This window comes from Periplaneta americana, chromosome 7 (genome assembly GCF_040183065.1).
Source record: "Periplaneta americana isolate PAMFEO1 chromosome 7, P.americana_PAMFEO1_priV1, whole genome shotgun sequence".
NCBI classification, from domain to species: domain Eukaryota; kingdom Metazoa; phylum Arthropoda; class Insecta; order Blattodea; family Blattidae; genus Periplaneta; species Periplaneta americana.
The window spans coordinates 55912503-55929756 of record NC_091123.1 but is presented as its reverse complement, the minus strand read 5'-3'; positions in this window follow the sequence as shown (position 1 = coordinate 55929756).

The window sequence follows — 17254 nt, the reverse complement described above, 5'->3', positions numbered from 1 at the left end:
ACAATTAAGCTGCACTGCATTCCTTTACTGACCGTTCGCCCTTATCTCTACTCCGGAGCTCTCCTTGCTACTCGTATTACTTCCTCTCTTTCATGTCGCTGAGCTGTCAGGACTAAATAATCAGTCTGTATATCAGGTTAAATCGATGTAGCTTAACTGAAACTACATTATCTGGAAATATTTTGCATTCCTCCTGAGACACCCTGTATATCTGGGTCTCTCTGCAAAGACTCGTCAACCTCTACTTTGCACACAACTACAGGACCTCTGATCTACGGAAGAAATGAGTGAGGGACATATTATTGGGTTCCTTTTTGGTTCTCTTCTAAATTATAAATTTCTTGTGTCCTTATCCATTCTCCGGAGTCCTATAACCAGTTTTGTCTGGACATTTTAATGTAGTTGTAATTATTGCTCATTTAGTATTTGTATGTATGTATGTATGTATGTATGTATGTATGTATGTATGTATGTATGTATGTATGTATGTATGTATGTATGTATGTATGTATGTATGTATGTATGTATGTATGTATGTATGTATGTATGTATGTATGTATTTATTTATTTATTTATTTATTTATTAACACTACAATTGGGTATACACCTGGTGGCAGTGATATAGAATATACAATAATACCATTACAATTATACAATAATTACAGCAATAAAAGAAAAAAAAAGAAAATAAAATAAACCTAATTTATTTCTAACTATAAATAAATAGATGCAATAAACCTAGGACTATAAATAAAAACTGTTCTATAATAACGCCTAACAATGAGCAAAAGTAAACCTAACTTATAAGTACTTCTATTTCATCCAATTATTACCAATTTACGTACAACTATTACCAATTTAAGTATTACATATCACCTTAATTGATTACAAATCAACTTAATTACATATCATCTTAATTAATTAAATATCACCTTAATTTATTTACATATGAACTAAATTACATATCTTAATTAATTACATGACACAATTTAGATAATTACACTGCACCTACAATTACATTTTCAGTCTAATCTTCTAAATCTTTCCTTAAATGTACTGATTTTGAGAGATCCACCCTGAAAGAGTGCCGGAGGTAAGCTGTTCCAGCTGTTTGAATTTCATACTGTCTTTGGTGTCATACGAGTGTGTTGTAGATTATTTCACATTTAGTAGTTGTTCCATAGGATAAAGTCATTTTAGTTCCGTTACTTTGTTGCTTTATATGGACATTAAATTGGCGACGTTAGTTCTACTTATATGTTGGAATTCACAACCGTTACTAACTTTGTATACAATAGATCCATTATTTGTTAGAATCCTCATTTAATGGGATGGGCTCCCCATTGTGATTGCAACCCATGACCTGCGTGGTCATACCTGGGGCACAATTCCCCTCAAACCCGCTGGGCTGTCGCAGCACGTGGTATAATTGGTATTATTGGTTGCGTTGGTGGCTCCCATGTAGGCCTATATGTAAATTATAGATATGTATTTTGAACAATTTTTTTGTTTCATATAAAATATTTCTTTACGACGCATTTCCTCTGCCAGCTAAAATAAATCATTATTATTATTATTATTATTATTATTATTATTATTATTATTATTATTATTATTATTATTATTATTTACTGAATAACACAACAAAAATATTGGCAATAAAAAATTGGAAAGAAACACGACCTCATGGTATTAATAAAAATCACCGGCATAGCTTAGGCGGTATTGCGTTTGCCTACTGATTCGGACCTCCGCTCGGCATGGGTTCGATTACTGCTTGGCCTGATTGCTTGGTTGTGTTTTTTCCGTTTTATCTTTCAAATACAAGTCGAATGTCAGATAATTCATGCCGAAACTGGTAATTGTGTGAACTTGGACTATACAGAGTGTTAAAAAAATGACGTTTACAACGTTTCAGGGATGATAGAGGAGGTAAAAACAAACATCTGTTTAAAGTGACAGAACTTTAGCGAATGCGCCGTTTTGCCGCTAGATGGCCTGAAGGATAGATGGCTTGACTTCCGTCACAACACACACTGGTTGGTTCTGTTTGGGCACGACCTCTTGTAGGGCCTTATCTGTTGCCTAACAGTCTCCGTGGTGGTAATTATTTTATTTTTCTACGCGACGTCCTACCCGAAATTTTAGAAAATATCCCATTGAACATGAGAGAACGAATATGGTTTCAGCATGACGGTGCCCCTCCACACTTTGATCGTCGTGTCAGGAACCACCTAAATGCTACATTGCCCGATCGTTGGATTGGCAGGGGTGGGCTGGTACCGTGGCCAGCTCGATCATCGGACTTAGCCCCACTGGATTTCTTTTTGTGGGGAGACGTGAAAGTTTTGTGTATGAGACATCGATCGATACGGCAGAAGACTTAGTTGCTCGCGTTGTTGAAGCTGCACATGTTATTCGAGACAATGTTGGCCTTTTTGAGCGTTGCAGACACTCCATATTACAAAGGTACCAGTTGTGCAATGCCTTCAATGGACGGCAGTTTGAACACCACCTCTAAAATGACAATTGGTATTGTTCTTTATGGATTATATTAACACTTACGTACACAATAAAGGACGCATCTGCCAAAGTTTTGTCACTTACAAAAGATATTTGTTTTTACCTCCTCTATAATACCTGAAACGTTGTAAACGTTAATTTTCAACACCCTGCATACTGTACATTATCTACCGAGTGAAGAGTAGTAACTCCGCTCTCAACATCAACAAACTTACAAACAAACATGTACAGTCGGGTGGTATAACTTGTCTTCGTGCCAATGATCCATGGCCTTAGAACAAGCAAAATGAACAAATGATATTGTACAAAAAGACAGTAATTGGCAATTAGAATCTTCGTAATTTTCAATATAAATAATTTACCTAAACATATAATAACAAACAAAATACTAATTTTATGTATCTATCCTTGTTTAAATTAATATTATAGGTATACTACAAGGAAAACTCAGCTCGAGATCCTCGCAGCGCGCATGTTATACCCCTCTTACCCCCCTGCAGTGGGCGTGAGTTCATGCTGAGAACGGGAGCATACGTTATCTGCACCAGACAGTCACGCGCGCTGGTTTTTGCGCACTGAGTTTTCCTTGCCGGATGCCTATAGTAATATACATTTTCAGTTTATCAAAAGAAATATTTTTCTGTGTTTAGAAAACCGATATTTCTGCCCTGAAAATGTTCGTTCTACTTCACAAGACGTAACTGAAGCAAATCTGAAACATAATAGAGTATTTGTTACTATATCACCAAGTGAAGAATAGCTTTGTGAATCTAATAGTGCATTTCATATAAATGCTAATTAAATTTTATTTATTCACATTTAATTGACCTCTGTAAGAAATTTCAGATCAATTTGACAACGACTGTTGTGCAAGGTTTTTTTTCTTTATTTAATAGACCGCTTAAAATTTAAAAAATAGAGAAAACATCATTAAAAATAAAGCATTTCCCTCAACTCATCCACGCACCGTATGTTAGGCCACATTTGATTACAAGGCTAGATCATTTAAAACAGTCTCAAGTATAATGACGATCATAAAAACAAAAAAGGAAAAGTGAATTTTCTTAATTTTTCTGCCTTATTTCATCATAGTGTCTGCTTCATCTTGTAGACTCCTGGGACAATGTACGGACCCTACTCATAAGAATTACACTCTTCACGTGATCCAGCGATATAAGACATTGCCTGATTTTTGTGCAAAGTGGTAAACACAACTAAGGTTAACATTGAATAACATTATATTTTATTAACAAAATTAGGACTAAGTCGGTATTCTATAATATATTTTTATATGTAATGGAAATACTTTAAATCTGGGTTCTAGCTATAAAATAAATAATTGTCGCAAAAATGCCCAAAATGAAAAATTATATTTGTGCAAATTGCGAATAACTTGTACAGTATTATAAATAATTGTGCAGAAAGATAAATTTAATAAAGTATGCAGAAACAAAAAGTTATGTAATTTGTTTTTTGAAGTTATATTACTTTTAATCCATGTACGTGTGGGTGGGTCCCTCTCACCACGGATGGCGCGTCCTCAGTTTGCGGATCGAGGAGACGGCCTCCAGATATGGAGGGTAGCTGTGAATATATTGAATAAGCAGTCACAGACAGCCGATGAGGGGTGGTCCTCCAGCTTGGGGGTGGGAGAAGGGCTAACAACCCATCACCGTAAAAAAAACAGCTTGTTACGAAACCAAATAAGCCTCGGAATGGGACTGATTCTCTGGCAACGACCACAGCAAAGGAATAGGGCATGTAGCACGTATGGGCGAATCCAGAAATGCATATAGAGTGTTAGTTGGGAGTCCGGAGGGAAAAAGACCTTTGGGGAGGCCAAGATGTAGATGGGAAGATAATATTAAAATGGATTTGAGGGTGGTGGGATATGATGATAGAGACTGGATTAATCTTGCTCAGGATAGGGAGCAATAGTCGGGCTTATGTGAGGGCGGCAATGAACCTCCAGGTTCCTTAAAAGCCAGTAAGTAAGTATATTACTTTTAATCCATCTTACTACACTCTAGATATAGGTTACTTATATAAGTAAATCATTAGACGTAGGTATGTTTAGAATCAATTACTGTTGAATTTACATCACATTAAAATACGTTATTTTATGGTCTCTCTAAACATTGAAATTCTTTACGAGTAGGCCCTTCAAGATATATTATTAGCAGAATGCTAACTCTTTTTAATGAAAGGCGGTTTCTAATTCCAGTTTTTACAAGATTCATGCAACTAAATCCTCGCTCACAATTCACAGTATGCGATGGAATTATAGAAATTGTTCACTTAACATACATGAATTGCACCAACTCTTCGAAATCCATTCCTGAACATATCGTCGTTGTTCCTGCAATAACTCCTATGTGACATATTTATCGATTTTCAGATTTTCCTCTGTTAAATAACTTAAATAGTGATACAGCAAATAATAAAATCCCCTATATGTAATTATATTTCTTCGTTTCGAAAATGTAAGAATTCACAGTCTCCTATGTACGGCTGCCATAGGATGAATAAATGTGTTTTTTCTTCCTACTGGAAAATTGTATATTTTGCACATAGGAGTTATTGCAGGAACAACGACGATATATTGCTCAGTAAGTTTTTGAACATTGTCCATTCCATTAGCATTTCATTCTTCAGAACTGATTAGTTCATAGGCCTACACATCTCTGATTTCGTTTTCTCCATTACCATCTTCGTTTCTGAAGTCCAATGTGGTTGTCGCATTTTTCCATACTTTCGTTGAAAGTTTGTTGAATTTTTAGAAGTCGAGTAGCGACTGTGGCTTAAGCCCTGCTTTAAATCTAAGTAGAGCAATGCCTACCCACGTTATGAAGCCTCTGCCTTCTGTATAGCAGAACGTGAAATCAGAAGAAATGTTTGTGCAGGTTTGGCGGAAAGAATTTTTTCCGCAGTACAACAATTAATAAAGTAAAAAGTGTAGTTTTGGTTAGTTCAAGCGATACTACCACTAACATATTTTGCAGGTGAGGTAGCATTATGCGGACACAGATTGAACATAATCCACCGCAAGCAACGTTTTAGGGCAGAGCTATATAAGAGAGTGTTATACCCATCATAATAACGAATATATTTGGCGTTTAAACCCTCGTGCTCATCCGCCCTTGGATTTGCAGCCGTAACAGTCAGTAATCTGCTCATTTTGTTTCAGTAATTGGCACACTGTTCCACGAATTTTCCATCCCCTCTCCTCACCTGTTCCCCGACTCGAAAACATGCGGATCTGACGGCGTTGATTATATCCAGTGACTTCCATTCCAGAGCAGGACTGCTTCTGGTGCTTTCATAAGCTTCCAAATACAGCGTTGCTTCACGGTTTATGAGCACCCCGTGGTGTGCGTGTTGTTTCTTCTACGTGTGCACGGAACCTTATAATGTTCTATTCTTACATGCATTTTTAGACTTACACTTGTATTTTGTGCCCCAGTTTTCTCTGAATATATAAAAACGATGATGATTAATATGGCAGTTGTGGTACTGCTGCTATTGATTATGATGATAATGGTTATGTTCGATAGAGGCGATAGTGGATGTGATAAGTAGAGTCCTGCGTTTTATTACCTAAAACTTTTGTTTTCTGAACCGACGCGTGCGAAGTGCGAAGTGCGACGTGCCAGGCCCGGCTCGCACAAATCCGGACTACACGAAAGATAGTGAGTGGTTTCTATAGCTGCGAGGTGCGAGATCTGCGTACGTCGCAGCTATCTCTCATATAGTCCGGATTTGTGCGACGCGGGCCTCGCGTGCGTCGGTCCAGAAAAACCAAAGCTCAAAGCCTCCAAGCTGTTCAGTGAATATATGAAAACAAAACAGCTGAGCAGGTTGAAATGAGTGCTCCAATAGAAGCATTTAGTAGTGAGCACGGCTTTATGAAAGAAGGAAAAAATTTTAATATGGAACACTTAAGGTGTGTATTTTCTATAGACAGAAAATAAAATGTCTTTAAAATAATGCAATTTTTCTTTAACAAAGAAAATGTCTTTAAATTTTTCTTTAGCAGTTACAGTAGTTGTGTTTCGAAGTCAAAGGAGTGGCCATATATGAATAATAATAGGATGCGAAACTGCGGTCAGCACCATCTGACGGAAGGGGGTTCAAATAAGGTGATCAGGGCCCGACGTCGTGGGTGGTGAACATTAGAACTACGTGTTGGATAGATTACCCAGAGTTCTCTATTTATCCATTCGTTCGAGACGAACAGACAATGCTCGAGAAGACAAGATGGCAGCCAGAAACTTGCTAATGAGTGGACATAAAGTGTTACTAAGTGTGTGTATAAGCAGTGTATATTAAACAGTGATGATTATGGACGTTGTAAAAATAGTGTTGTTGAATGTATTGTAAAGTAATAGTAATATAATAAATTGAGGAGCGTTTTTGCAAAAGTCGATAGATGCAGAAATTTCAGAAAGTGAATTACATATGGATATCGTATGTTGTCTACCTCCGGAATCGATCTATGAAATCAGATTTACTAAAACTTGATTCATACCGTATATAGAGACTACCAAACCTTCCAGGCTTTTTCAAAACTCGATAGATCCTGTCACTTAGTGTAATTTCTGTAAAATCTTCATTTCTGCATCTATCGACTTTTGCAAAAACGCTCCTCAATTGAACTATCTAAGTAGTTCTTGCACATTTTTTCATTGCGCTGTACACTAAATACCCAAAGAATACAATCACAATTATCTAACCTTTTGCTTTATTTTCTGTCTCTGTTTGGACATATTTTAATTGGGTAGTGTAAAATAGATAGTCTCCTTTATCTTCCTGTTGGCTCCGGTAACAATTTTCAGTGGAAGATGGTGGGAGAAGTAAAAATGTAAGGGTGCTATTCATAGACATTTCGCTAGCCCGCGCTACGAGCGTGCTAAACTAGCCCCGGCTATCGACTGGTTACTTGTACAGGATTCATATCATATCGCTAACACTGGTTTATGAATACGAAAAACGTTAGTTCGCTGATCACCCACCGGAAGCCCGCGCTAAGAATGTGTATAAATACGGCTGTAATTGTTTTATTTTAAATTTGGTTATTTGAGAATATCGATAAGGGTGGGAGGGAAGGAATATTTTCTGCTTACTTTAACATTTTTGTTACCAGGTGCGCTGCTAAATGCATGGAGTAATTAGTTTTTGTTTTCACTGCTTGGTGCGTTGCTAGATGTAATAAGTTCTCCACCGTCCAACAGATGGCAGCAAGATCAGATTTTATATTAGCGCCTCTAGCATGTGTTACGTGAAACTCAGTAAGTTTCGCATGCTATTATATATTCATCCATGGAGTGGCTTTCAACTACCCAAATGCTGAGGACTAACATACCGTGATGATAAGCATGAGTTCAAACGAACGAAAGACACTGCGTTAACTCACCCCAACTCTGAGAGATACTCAATGTCAGAGGCGCACAAAGCGCACTGGTAGTATACTATTTCTCAGGCCTACTGATGACTGTTTTGAGATGTTATCCTACCATTTTCTTGAGACACGAAAAACACAAGCGAAGTTATGTGGACTCGGATATCGAAACCGGGACTCGCGAATATTAAGTTATCGAGTTAAGTTTCTATCGTATTCTCCTATCTTTGAAACGGTACCAGAAAGTAACTTAAGAGACTTTACGGCTGCATCTTGGAGCCCCTTTAAACTGTTATATATTCCCTCCAGTAGTTGGAATGCCTTGACGTTGGCATCGTTCCTGTGGAGATGTTTGCCAGTAAACACGCCTTTCAACTGTACTTTTTCCCGAGCTCCATTACGCGCTGTCCTTTCCCTTCAATCGCAACCTTAGCGTTCGCATTATTTATTACGGGATAATTAGGCATTAAATCTACATAATCGCTTGTGAAAAGTACCTATTCTTATGCTTAAATTTATCTTTGTCTGGTGTACCTGAATTTTTTCTGTAATTTGTAACACTAATAAAAATGAATACGAAACAAAATATGAAATTCAGTTATATTCAACAGACGACTGTCACATACTAATTCCGACCTCGGGCGGCAGACTTCTACGACACGGGGATACAAAATTTGTATGGCAAATGTTTCAATTCCGGTTGGGAATATGTTGAAAAATAGCTCAACAATCCAATAAATCTTTCCATTAAATTTTATTTTCTTTCTGTAAACGGCCACAGGAAAACTTACTTTCTGGACGGTCCTGGTATTTAAGTAAAAGGTGGTCATAAGTAAAAAAAAAAAAACTCTACTCTGAACGGAAAGTTAATTTCCGGGAGAACATGAATTTTAGAGCTCCTTCAGACGCGGCCACTCTTAGAAGCGCTGCCGCTTGTGAATAATGGATATAACTGAGGGCCTTCAGACGCAGCCACAGCCACAGAATAGTGTCGCTTCCCGTAGCGTTACATAGAATTAAATTGTAGGCCACTATTTTAGTGGCGCGTCTGTGGCGCTGCTAACGGACGACTGTTGGGCTACCAATTCCTTACACCGCCATGACAGTATACAGTCTATTGTGCCACGATGTCTGTTTTTTTTTTTAATTTCATTAGTAATTCCTGCTAGAAGCTCTTGAAATGATTTCTTAAACATGGGAAAATAGGAAAAAAAAATTATAGTCCTGATGCAAATCATCAAATAAATTGTGAAATAGTCCTCTATTCTATCCTCCCAAAACCAATAAATGGACCCAGACTCTTCTTCTATTTTTACTCTATTCTTTCTCTGTATGAGCAAAGTTGCCGAAAGTATATCTCTATCTATGTCCATGTTCCCTGGAAGACTGAAAAATTCTCTACAAAAATTTAGTGTACTAAGCTGTGCTTAAAATTCACTGCAATACAGTAGTAGTAAACAGTGTGAAGGTATTTAGGTAATTGTCCTTACGTGTTAGAAGCAACAGTTTCAGTTTTATTGTGTAATGTAAGGGCAAGTATTGGCAACATAACAGCATAACCTGACTTTTTTCTTCCATAACATTACCTTGCGTGAGATAAACGCAGGGTCTCGTCATGTTCGTTTTGTGACATACATCAAGCCTCAAGTTTATCACATGAAACTTTACAGAGAGGAAATAACTTCTGTCCAAATTTAAAATGCATCTGATTATTCTTTTCAGCCTCCATATCTCTATATCTATAGAACTTCTCACTTTGCTCTCAGGTACTTTTATATTATGTTGTATCTTACATCATGCCATTTAGTTGTGAGTGAAAACAGAAGAGGGCAAAAATATTTCATTCTTGAAAGAAACTGTTTGTCGTGGTTTTAGCGACGGAGTTACTTACGGTGATGATGATGATGATGATGATGATGATGATGATGATGGTTATGGTTGTTGTAATGTAATCGATAGTAGCTGTGATATTGATGGAAGTGGTGTGCATAATGGTGAACATGACAGTGATGATGGTGATAATTGTGGTAGTAGTGGTGGTTAAGTTGGTACTGGTAGTTGTAGAAGTTCTGGTTGTGGTGGATCTGGTGGTAGTAATTATAAGTATGATGGTGATGTCTGTGATGAAGCTGGTAATAATGGTATGTAGGATGGTGAATATGATAATAATGATGAAGTTAATAGTTTTTGCGGTAGGATACTAGTTCCAGTAATAGTGGTAATACTGGTGATGACGCTAATGGTGATATTGATAGTAGTTGTGGTGTTTCTGGTGGTGGTATAGTCCCGTCGGTCTTATTTCCGGCCGCCAATCATGTTGCAGGTCGGCTAGATTTAAACGTGAGAGTCTTGTCATTCTCTGCTGATGACGTTATGCACTTCGCAAGGTTCGATAAATACTTAATATAATCGCCCGCCATTTTTGTTCTTTCGTTGGCGTTCGCAGAAGGCACACGAGTACATTATTTGCCGCTCAATTATTTGCTCAATTTCAGTGCGTTTGATTTATTGTCATAGGAACTACGACATGATAATGTTTACCGGTGCGACAGATAGATTTCTCATCTGGTAGCACGGCAACGAAAGAACAAAAATGGCGAACGTTACTACCTACCTAGACTTTAGAGAGCCTTCTCTCCCTAAGGCGTAAACAAAGAGGAGGAGTCACGCCGGAAATAACAGCGACACGATAGTGATGGTAGGTTTAATGGTAGTTATGACAATGGTTATGACTGGTGATAATGAGGTGATTGTGATGATGATGTGTTCAATGGTGAACATGCTCATAATGGCGGTAGAAATGTCAATAATTTTTGCGTTACTGTTGGTATACTCAGCGCATTTCGAACTGGCGGATCAAGGTCACGTACAAATGTACAAACCACGCACGAATCACTTAACTGAAAACTGTGAACTGAAGCACTGGTAATCCCAACTGTCTTTAGTCGAGGAGAATGGTGCAGGAATGGGGTAAGCACGTGTTGGTAATTCAGTCCATTGCTTGACCTTGATCCGCCAGTTCGAAATGCGTTGACAATAGTAGTGTTCGTAATGATAACAGTGGTGATGTTGGTACTTGTAATTGTGATTGTTAGTCCTAGTACTAGTGATGATGGTGCTTCTGGCAATGGTCGTGCTGCTCATGATGGTACAGCTGGCATCAGCGTTTTTGGCGTGTGTCCTAGATATATAGTGCCCAGTTTGTGTGCATGTTGCTAGTGCAGCTGAGAATGGTACCACTTCCTATACACGTCACATCAGCCATTTGCCAAACACAGTTGTCAGACTGACTGCGGAAAATGTAAAACATTGGCACGTAACGCCAAAAACGGTGACGCGGACTGTAATATTTGTGCATCTATTGACGATGATGGTTGTAGCGCTGTTGGTAGTGACATCAATGAGTTACAAAGATTGTGGTTATAGTCGTAGTATGATGGTGGAGGTTGTGTTTGTGGTGTGTTGATGCTAGTAATCATTATGATGGAAATAATACTGGTAATGACCACCTCTGTGGTGTAGGGATCAGCATGCTAGTCTCTTACACCAAGGACACTGGTTCGATTCCCGGTCGGGTTGAATTTCCTGGTTGAGGTTTTTCAGAGCTTTTCTTCAACCGTAAGGCAAATGCCAGGACATTCGGGCAACAACATCTCTGAATATCACCGGCTTCATTCATCACCAAAATCATATTCATAACAAATCAGTAATACTTCTACAGTCGCCATCTAGTTCACGACAATAGAACAAATACTCAACAATAGTACACAGGCCTTCGGATTTCACCCGAAAAGATTAACTCGCGATATGACCAAAGATGTTAGAGCGAGTATAAATAACAGCAAAAAAAAAAAAAAGTGGTGATATGTATGCTAGTTTTCATGTTGGTAGTAGTGATGTTTATTGCGGTAGTGGGAGTGGCAGGGTTGCCATACGTACGGCTATAGTCGTGCGCATACGACTATTTTGACTAATTGTACGAGGTACGACCGCACTCTATGTCGTACGCAATTTTGTACGACTATTTCACTGAAGGGAAAAAATAATTAGGAACTCATAATGTTGGTTTGTAATTGAAATAAAATTGATGGTTAATTCGTCCCTTTTAGACAAGTTTTCTTCATTTATTATGTTCTGGACTAATATGAAAGAAACATGCTTTTAAGAGGAGGATGCTTTTAAAATCGATCTGGTAACTATGCTTGCCATGCAAGTCATAATTTGCATCTTGAGCTCTAGGTTTCACGTATACGGCGCAGTTATATCAAAGTAATACAGGTTTAATTTTATTAACTTCCTTGTTTGTTCGATAAAGGCAGTCTTTTATCAATTAAACAGTACCGCAGTAGCATTAAGAAGGCTAAATGCGCCGACATTATAGAGGTGTCGGGTTTGAGTCGATTGTAGATGAATTAATTTGATATAATTTTCAGCCGTCACATTTATTGATGGTAAAATTGGCCTATCTGCCGCCGCGCCGGCCAAATATCAACTTCTGCTGACTTTAAAAATAAGAAACTTGATTCTAGCCAAGCGTCATCGTGCACGCCTTACTGCGATGACAGTGTTGATGATGAAGAAATGGGTGGTGATTTGTTTCAATGCTGAATGTCATTGTGGATGTGAACTATAATTAGTAGTATTTTTAATTGGAACTGAAATTTACTGGTAGATATATTTATTTTGCGATTCTTTATCAACTGCGCAATGACATGAAGGTGATAATGCCAGCCAAATTACTCCAGCGCCGAAAGTTAACCAGCATTTGTTCTTAATGGGTTGAGGGAAAACCTGGAAACAACGTCAACCAGATAACTCGTGTCGTCCACACCTGTGGAGTAACGGTCAGCGCATCTGGCCGCGAAACCAGGTGGCTCGGGTTCGAGTCCTGGTCGGGGAAAGTTACCTGGTTGAGGTTTTTTCCGGGATTTTCCCTCAACCCAATATGAGCAAATGCTGGGTAACTTTCGGTGCTGGACCCCGGACTCATTTCACCGGCATTATCACCTTCATCTCATTGAGACGTTAAATAACCTAAGATGTTGATAAAACGTCGTAAAATAACCTACTGAAATAAAAAAATAACTGGTCTCGTTTCACAGTCAGACGTGCTAACCATTGCTACAGAGCGGTGGACATATTAGAAAGTCGAGGAATGTACGACAATTTTATGCTGAAGTACGACAATTTTCATAAGTTAGTACGACGGTTTCGACTCCTTTATCTGGCAACCCTGGGGAGTGGTAATGCTTCTGACATGACGGTGCAGGTGCTGCAGATGGTTGTAGTGATGCTGGTGTTGTTAATAATGACATCTGTGCCAGCTCTTGGGATAGCAATGGTCACATTCTAGAAGAAATGGAATCTCATGGAATTGTACTTTCTGTTTCGAAACATCGAACATGTAATACTGTGTTAAAAATAAAAATTACAGTGCTATAGTTGACAGTGGCTATTACAGCGTTGATATTTGTTTGTAAATTGTGACGAATGCCGAAATGGGATAATTTTATAATTCATTCATCCGTTTTAAATACAATTTTATTTGCTGTTGACCAAGTTATATTTGCGGAAAGTGAAAACAAATGGAAACATTTGAACTCGATAAAATAATGATTACTTATAATCTACATGTCCTATATCCACTGAAAAATAAAAATAAAAAAATGCTTAGGCAAAATCCCATTCAGATCAAAGACAGTTCTAAAAGTAAAGTTATATATCAAGTGCAATATTCCAATTGTCTGGGTTGCGAAAATAACTTGTAATTATGATAGAGGTATAAGAAACAAATTATGTAAGTTTCATAGTATTTCTGAAACAATAAAACGAAATTAGGAAATAAAAAAAGTATACAAAGTACACTAGAATTCAATGGCTCTACCAGCTCTAATGTATGGTTCTGAAAACTGGTTGATGAATCGATCTCGCAGGAGAATGATAGAAACAGCCCAGATGAAGTTTTTAAGGTACGTTGCTGGATATATCCTCAAGGACCACATAACAAGTGGCACAACAAGAAAGCAGCTTAATACAGGTATTTGTGATCTAAATAATGTTATAACAGGTTATAAAACAGTCTGAGAGAACACATTCTAAGAATACCCGAAGAAAAACTTGCGAAACTAATTTACAAATAGGCCTATACGCCAAAAGGAAACACACAATGTACGTTAGAAGACGTCCACGTCTATGGCAGGATGACTAGTGAGTTGAAACGGGCCAGTTGGTCTACCTAGCAGCAGCAGAAGCAGGTGATGATGCTAATTTCGAAATGGTGGCACGAAAGTCATAGTAGATCAAGAAAGCCTGCTCCACCATCATATTCCTACACCTCAAGTTCGTCACCACGATTTGCTACAGTAGGCACAGAATATCTCTGAGCCTGACGACCGTAATGGTAATGATTTGTATTTCTGAAAGCAGATTTTCGGAAGAAAAGAACGGGTGTGGCGAGTTTGAAAACAAATCCTTCATGCTGCTGAAATTAAAAACATCCGCTCACTATCACTGTCTGACTCAATTACTTCAGCGTAATAAAGGAGAAATATACAGGGTGTTTAAAAATAGAGGGCATAATTTCAGGTAGGTAATCCTCGTATGTAGACAATACAAAAAGTTCATTACAACATGTGTCCGGAAATACTTGGTTTCCGAGTTATGGCCGTCAAAAGAGTAATATTCACCGGAACGTTTTTCTTCCCGCAGGTAGTTGCCTTTACAGCAGATGTTAAAAATGTCCACCTCCTGCTTAAATACAGGCCTCACATCGATGTCTCATAGCCCTGCGAACACGATCCCAAATTCCAGGAGTATTGCGTATTTCCTCACAACCTGCCACAATTCGATTCCGAAGGGATGCCATGTCAGGCACCGGAGACAAATACACCAATGATTTTAAATGACCCCACAATTAGAAATCGATAGGATTCAAATCAGGTGACCGTGGAGGCCAAACAATTGAGTCACCTCTACCTATCCGTTGATCAGGATACCTTTCCTGGTACAAACGACGAGCCAGCGGAGTATTGCCGTGCGCCTTACCGTACATGAAATGCACTTCTGCCAGCGCCTGATTTGAGTACATATCGCACAGTACAACGCCGAACACAACTCTCAATGTATCCTTCGCCTCAGAATTAACTATCAGAGCGTCTTCTGTTAATATCTTCTGTCATGGCACCTATCTGCAGGAAGAAAAACGTTCCGGTGAATGTCACTGTTTTGAAGACCATAAGTAGGAAACCAAGCATTTCCGGACACATGTTGTAATGAACTTTATGTATTATCTACATATGTGGAATACATATCTGAAATTATGCCCTGTATTTTTGAAACACCCTGTATAGAGCGGTTTCAGTTTTAACAACACTCCTAACAATTCGCAGTAAGACATCATTTCTTTGTTTCTCCATATCTCGCCCTCTTTCGTATGTGGCGTAGACCAGGCTCGAGATATTTTTCATCATAATCATTTTCTTCAAGGTTTAGGCCTGGTGGCGTGTTCCTTCCTCTTGGAAAGTGTCCTCCTATCTATTGCGGGGTCTTCCGACATTCCTCCTTCCTTCCGGTCTGTAGTTCAGTATTTTTTTTTTTTTTTTTTTTTTTTTTTTTTTTTTTTTTTTTTTTTTTTTTTTTGGGAATCTGTCTTCACTCATCCTTAATATATTATGTTCCTTCCAGTTTTTCTTTTGTCTTGCTAATCTGTCGTTTAAGTTGAAAATTCCTAAATCCGTCCTTATGTCTGTGCTTCTTTTCTGGTCCAATAGATTGTATCCTGCCACTGATCTCAGAAATCTCATCTCTGCAGCCTCTATCCTTCTTCTTTCTGATCGAGTCAATGCCCATTTTCACTGCCATACATAAGAACGGGGACTGCCATTACTTTATAGGATTTTAGTTAGGTCTCTTTTAGTGTTTTCCGGGATAAAGTCCTTTTTTTATTGTATCGCACATTCTCTGGAATTTATTTATTTTGTTGTTAACATCGTTATTTTCGCAATAGGATACGTTGCAACCCAAATAATTAAAACTACTCACTTGCTCAATTATTTTATCCTCTATTACTATTTTGGTCCTTAGATGCCTAGTTCCCAGAAAGCCCATTGCTTTAGTTTTTGTTAAGGATATTTTTAGATTGTAATCTTTAATAACTCTTAATAACTTATTTGTTGCTATTTGCAAGCCGTCCTCTGAATTACTGAAAATCACTTGATCATCGGCAAACAAAAGAGTATCTATGCTCTCTTTGCCGACTATAAAATGTTCTGTTAAAATACTTTGCCATTCTTCAATGACTGCGTCTATACTTACTTACTTACTGGCTTTTAAGGAACTCGGAGGTTCATTGCCGCCCTCACATAAGCTCGCCATTGGTCCCTATCCTGAGCAAGATTAATCTATTCTCTATCATCATATCCCACTTCCCTCAAATCCATTTTAATATTATCTTCACATCTACGTCTCGGCCTCCCTAAAGGTCTTTTTTCCCTCCGGCTTCACAAATAACACTCTATATGCATTTCTGGATTCGCCCATACGTGCTACATGCCCTGCCCATCTCAAACGTCCGGATTTAATGTTCCTAATTATGTCAGGTGAAGAATACAATGCGTGCAGTTCTGTGTTGTGTAACTTTCTCCATTCTCCTGTAACTTCATCCCTCTTAGCCCCAAATATTTTCCTAAGCACCTTATTCTCAAACACCCTCAACCTATGTTCCTCTCTCAAAATGAGAGTCCAAGTTTCACAACCGTAAGGAACAACCGGTAATATAACTGTTTTATAAATTCTAACTTTCAGATTTTTTGATAGCAGACTAGATGACAAAAGCTTCTCAACCGAATAATAACAGGCATTTCCCATATTTATTCTCTGTTTAATTTCCTCCCGAGTATCATTTATATTTGTTACTGTTGCTCCAAGATATTTCAATTTTTCCACCTCTTCGAAGGATAAAACTCCAATTTTTATAGTTCCATTTCGTACAATATACTGCGTCTATATATACATTAAAATTTGCTGGTGACAATGGGCATTCCTGTTTCACTCCCTGGTTTATTGCTACCCTTTTGTTCGTAATTTCTTGTCCATTTTCTATATTTATTATTTTTTCCTATACAGACTCTGAATCACCTTAAGTATATGTTTTGGGTATCCTTTATTTTCCATTATATTCCATAGTTTATTTCTTATAACAGTATCAAATACCTTCTCATAATCTATGAATAGAATATATGTTGGCAGATATTTTTCGTCCACTGTATTTGATGCCTTACCCATCTGGCTGACATTGCTCTTGTGAAGAGAAGTTGAATCCTTGCAGTCACCTGG